Consider the following 6,688-nt stretch of genomic DNA (forward strand, 5'->3'; position numbering starts at 1 on the left):
TTATTTTTCTTTACATTTGTTTTGGCGAAAGAGAGAATGAATGTATCAAAAGAAATTATTGAGGCAGCCAGTAGTGTAGCTTCAAGTTTATTACCTGCAAAATCAGCTTCAAGGTACGAGCGAGAATACGACGAGTTCAAAAAGTGGCAAAACAAAAATAGTGTGATCGGGGTAACTGAAGATGTTTGTTGGTCTACTTGAATCAACTATCAGCTAGATTCAGCCCTAATACTTTATGGGCAAAATGGTCTAGGCTGAAAAGCTGCTTGGAAATGAAAGAAAATGCCCCTGTTCGCAGGTTTGTTTTCCTTAAAAAATTTATTGAAAAATATGACGTTTAGTTGTCATTTGCAGATTTCAAAAGGTAATAGCGTTTCTGAAACGAAAAAATGAGCGTTAGACGCCAAAAAAGGCCAAGGTATTAAGTAAAGAAGAGGCTGAACAATTTCTTTTACATGCTCCTGATGACCAGTGGTTGCTGGCTAAAATTGTAACAGTATTTGGGATTTTTGGATGTTGTCGATGTGACGAAAAATGAATGATCTAGAAGATATGGGAAAATACGTTATTGTGACATTGCGGCAAACAAAAAATTTAACAACAAGAAGATTCACCATAACCGATGATGGCTGCAGCTTCAAGCCTTGCATGTTATACAGACAATATGTAAATCTTCGGCCTCCTGGAACAGAAAGCCTAAGATTTTTTTTGACATACCCACCTGGAAAAATCTGTGTTACTGGAAATGACAATTGTACCATGATTTTCAACAAATATGACGATAAAACAAAATTTTCTAATGTAAATAATACTACTAACTTGTAAAAATTTTGCAAGTTAACTGTCAGTTTTACAAGTTAGTGACTTGATAAAATAAACTTTCTTGATTAATATTGTGTTTTTGGAAACTGACGTTCACAAATGAGAAACAAATAAAACACATTTTTGTGGCGAAAATCGATTTTATTTTCAACATAGTTGCCTTCGATGACGATACAGCGATTATAGTGATCTTCCAAGTTTTCGATACCATTTTTGTAGTACGATTTGTCTTTCGCTCCAAGATAGGCCTCAGTTTCGGCGATTATTTCTTCATTAGCGCTACATTTCTTTCCAGCGAACATTCTTTTGAGGTCTGAGAACAGGAAAAAGTCGCTAGGGGCCAAATCTGGCAGATACGGTGGATGCAGAAGCAATTCGAAGCCCAATTCATGCAATTTTGCTATTGTTTTCATTGATTTATGACACGGCGCATTGTCTTGATGAAACAGCACCTTTTTTCTTCAAATGGAGCCGTTTTTTAACGATTTCATCCTTTAAAGGATCCAATAAGGCTTTATAATAATCGATGAATATTATACCTTGCGCATTAATGCCATTACCTTGACTCTTGTGTTTTGCTCGCTTTGGATTCGGGTTATTGAGTGCAGTCCATTCAGCTGACTGTCGATTACACTCCGGAGTGAAATGATGGGGCCATGTTCATCCATTATCACATATCGATGCAAAATTTAAGGTTTATTGCACTTAATATAGCTTCAAACTCTGCTCAGAATCATTAACACGTTGTTGCTTTTGATTGATTGTGAGCTCGCGCGGAACCCAAATATTCGTGAATGATATAATGTACACGTTCAGATGCTATCTTCACAATGTTTGCTATCTCGATCAACTTCGCTTTACGGTCATTCAAAATTATTTTGTGAACTTTTTTGATATTTTCATAGATGACAGCCTCTTTTGGGCGTCCACTGCGTTCACTGTCTTCGGTGCTCATTTCACCACGTTTTAACATATCATACCAATCAATGATGGTTGATTTTCCTGGTACAGACCCCGGAAACTCCTCATCAAGCCAAGATTTTGCTTTAACTGTATTTTTTCCCTTCGAAAAGCAATATTTTATCAGCGCACGAAATTCTTTTTTTCCAATTAAATAACAAAAGTAGCTACACTCACAACGCAATATCTCACAAACTGATGGTCGGATTGCTGTCAAATTTTGTACGTATCGCTTGAAGGTTGGTACTAACTAAAAATCATATGGATTTAAATACTAGCACCGCCATTTGTGCATCAGACCGGGGACTTTTCAATCGGCCTAATAACTCAAGCAGAATTACAATAAATATCAATTAAGAATTATATTTGGAGTTAGAAGAAGAACTAGATACAGAATACCAAAATTGAACGCGATAGAAGTGAAACATTTAGATTTCTCAGATCACGATCTAACTCGTTCGTTTCTATTCAAGTTTTAAAATAGGGCCCATTGTGTACCAAAAAATCATTATCATTTCATGATCTTAAATTCAAACAGCAGCCCTCAATAAAAGTCTAATTGGAATTTTCATAAGACTCTTCCGATTTGTAATAAAAATTTCAAAAGAATCAAAACTCTTTTCCTATATGAAATATTGAATCAACTTTCTGATCCAGACATGAATAAAAGCCATTTTGACTCCGTTCCAACCGCATTTTGACAAATTACTCTGCTACCAAAAGCTGCAACCTTGGCTCAGCTTTATTCTGGATGTGTTTGTCCATAATAAAAAAACCCACAGTACTTTTTCGCACAAAAGTAACCCATTACAATTGTTCCCACAATAGCTACGCCCGTTTATATCTTGTTAACCGAGCTGACAGATATTAACAAAAGCCATCAATTCGGTTCCATACACGTCTGTACTTGTCGTCGAATAAATCGTCGCTGCGGGTTTCTCCCCGTTTTGGCGAGCGATCTCGTCTTTTTGGCGATTAATTTCCACATGTTAAATGGGATGAGGAATGCGGATGTCGAGGTGTGTTTTATTCTAGGGAAACGCCCTGTGAAATGGAGTTGGGTGAAAAGCGAGGGAAAGTGCGTAAGCTTAAATTCGATAGTGGCGGAATGTGTGAAGCTTTTTGGTGTGTTTGTAGAGTGGTGAAAAATTACATATCAAGGAACATTGTGAATTCCATATTAGGAATCATTATTTACATTTATCTTGCGAACATTTAAGTTTAGTTCAGTCTAATTTAAATAATTTTTTCTACATTTATGCAAAAAGCAAAACTTTATTGAACTATATCATATTTAGTGGAAAAAGAAGTCCTTTATTGCACTAGTGCAATAAAGTTTTTATTGCTGTCATCATGACAAACATAAACGTTCAAACCCACTACATATTTATCAGATATGCTGTGAGATTGGCAATACGTTTTAAACAGTTACAAATTTTATATTATTTTGTATTAATGTTAGCAGCCAGAGATAAACAAACAATGCCTCCCGAGAATAACTCCTTAATCAAAACTGATATTAATAATAAAGTATTCAAGTTGCGGTTTTCATTTTCCTACACCTAGTGCCGCACCTCAATAAATCATTTTTTGCTTTTTGCATGAACGTAGAAAAAATGTTGTATGCAACTCGTGCAATAAAAATTCACTTTTTGCACTTGTTGCATAAAAAACTATTAATTCACACAATATTGCTAAGTTAATATAATAAAAAAATTGTTTCCTAGGCGAGATTCAGGATGATGACGAGTTGGTTGTTACATCCACAACTATCTGCTCAGTTAACCTAGGAAATAAACCAAGAATAAAAATAAAATTCAAAGATTGATGAAGAAATAATGAAGGATTATCAAGATCTGATGAGTAATTTAAAGAATGGTGAAGAGGAATTGCAAGTAGTCATCTAATACTAGCATCGTGAACTTTCTTGGTGACACATGCAATTCCTTAACAAACTCATTCAGTAAATAAGTAATATTGTACGAAAATGATCTTTGAAAAGATTTGGAGAAATGACGAGGAAAAGTTATGTTGTTTTTATGTACCAATTTGAATTATGGATGTCGGTTCTGAAGGTAATTTTGATAACGTGGAAATTGATTCTGAAAAATCGAATGAAACAGCCTTAATGTATGGCCAAATCTTCTCTGCCTCATGTTCAACCAACATCTGTTCTTCAACATGTGTGAAATCGGCGCATACTCTCTAATGTCTATACTTTCTTTTCTCTTTATTAAATAAAGACTTGAACCGATTCTCTAAAGTAATATTTACCTAAAAGAATCGAAACAAGAATCCAATTCTCCCTCTTCTAAACAATATCTCATCAGCTGTACAACACGAAAAAAAAACTCCAGCATAACCTAACAAGCATAATCATAATCTTTGACCATAGATTATCATTTTGAATACATGAATACACAAAATAATCACAAATTATTCTACATACCATTTATCATCTGGAAGCATCAGAGTTGTACATTTTGGTCTTAAGCATTGTCTAAAACAGTCAGTCATGACCGTACATGCTATCACAGAAATTGATTCCAGAGCATCATAAAACCTTATTTTAGGTGGAGCGGGCATAATTTGTCAATTCCCAAATTTTGAAAGGCTTTCTGTACACAACGACCTATTTGGGTAGAGAGTCATCCCCAGACATTTGCACAATATGTGTTCGTCTGTTTCTACTTCCTTTCCAAAGAGCCTGCAGATCTCATCTGCTGACTTACCCATCTGGTACAAAAATTATTTGGACCGATAGTGTTCTGTCAGCAGTCCCACCATTAGCCGAAGTTCAGCTCGTGGTAGCTTCAGGGACTTTCTGGTATAGGTCGGTGAAATCACTACAAATTTTGTTGCCTGAGCAAGACCCGGAGTGTTTCTCCAGAGGGTTTTTATATTGTCTCACTCTCATTGTTGGACCGCTGTCTTATATTGATCTTTTCCAAGACCACGGAAGGGCTCAGGACCAACAGGAGTTAACCTCGATACCCTTTCTGCAAGTTCGTTGGCTTTTTTGCTTAATTCAATATCACAATGCCCCGGTACCCAAAGAGGTGTTACTTTATTTTCTCTGGCCAGTTGCTTTGTGAACCTTGGACTTACTGTTTACAGTAGGTATTCATTCTATCAGTCAACTGAAAAAATTGTCGATTAAAAATTTGGCTTTCACTAAGGTGCTACAAATGATTTAGACCATTTCCCTCGTCTTAATTTCCACCAATCACAAAAGCGCAATTTTGAATAACAAACGGTTTCTAGGTGGCTAAACTATATGACAGTTCCAGTCCTGCGACAAAACTTGACAGTTGTTGTCACCAAAAATTACAATACCTTTGATAACAAGTACTTATGGTCTTATGAAATATAGTCTTGTAGAATACCATTCGGGCATTCGATATTTCCTGTGAGAAAAATCGAAAAAACACAATGCAAAGTAATTTTTTTTGAATGAAAAGCATTTGCGCAGGTGCAAAAATCCTTGTCTTCGATTTGGATTTCGGTTGCCACCAGTTTCTTGTTGAAATATTACTTAGCAACGTGTTTTTACGATTTTTTCGGAAAAATGAGATGCCCTTATGAAATTATTTACTTACGAATAATAGATCAATTTATTCATCGTGCAAAGATTGAATAATTCGAGGTGGTTAAATATTTCTTTTTATGAAGGATTTCAAGAGTTTATGTTAGAAATGATCCTTATGAGTCGAAAATATAATCACTTTTCGAGGTCAGTCGAAATATAAGAAGATTTTGGTTTGATCTGTACGTTCATGTTGCTCCAATTGAATAAATACTTCTTGTCAGATTTTCTATCGAAATAAGAAGATTAAATTCTAATCCCAATGAAGGATGGTTAGCTTTATGCCTTTTATTGTCACGTATCAAACAAAATGATGATCGTTATCCGTATGGTATTTATTTATACAGGGTGGATCATCCCAAAGAAAGTTAGAAAATTAATTCTTAAACTGACCTGAGTATTCTTCCTGCCCACCAGTTAAGCCAATAATGAGGCTAATGCTATAGATAGAAGATAAAGGACCGGAGACTTCTACAACTACTTATTCACAATTAAGAGTTTTGTAGAATCACCAAATTGTTGGATAATTTTTGGTCCGATACCTATATAATTCTTCAATAATAATTTCGGTAATTTAATGGAAATATATAATGTTGAAGACCAAAAGAGCAAAAAATGCAAATATCTTGAAGAATTATATTCATTGGAAAAAACTTCTTATAAGTTGATATTTCAATTTAAATGAACATCTCAAAAGCCTCTCACATCACGTTAGTCGTTAGTGCCCAACTCAATTTTAACTTTTTCTTTTTTCCACTTCATTGAATTGAGTAGGTGTGTAGTTAGTGAAATGTTTAAAGCACTTATTATCAGACTTTATTCAATGTTTAGAGCTTCAACTGTCTTAATTGCCATATTGAATTGTTACAGAAACAATCTAAATTTTCCGTATAGTGTATTCTTTTTATTTCCAAAATCTAACCTCCACCAACTTCAAATACCGAATTCTCAAAAAATACCTACAATCGTGTTCGAAATATCAGTTAGAGCTATATCAGGGTAATAAATTGGCTGTTTTAAACAGTTTTTTTTGTTGTGTTTTTGACCAATTTATCAATTAATGTTATCATGTTCGATATTTTCAAACATTGTGAAAATCGAAAAAAAATCCTGAGCAGGGAAAACCCTAAATGCTGCTCAAACCTCGCGTCAATATGGTTTTGCCAACACAACGACAAAAAAGAACAGATAAATCATTCCAAAAAGATTATTAAATGATCGGTACTTCCATGATAGAATGTATTTATTTTAAACTTAAAGAAATGTCGATATATTTTTTTTATTTCTATGTATCTAAGGAGGAAAAGGAAAAGAAAAGCA

The sequence above is a fragment of the Harmonia axyridis genome, chromosome 1 (genome assembly GCF_914767665.1).
Source record: "Harmonia axyridis chromosome 1, icHarAxyr1.1, whole genome shotgun sequence".
Lineage (NCBI taxonomy): Eukaryota > Metazoa > Arthropoda > Insecta > Coleoptera > Coccinellidae > Harmonia > Harmonia axyridis.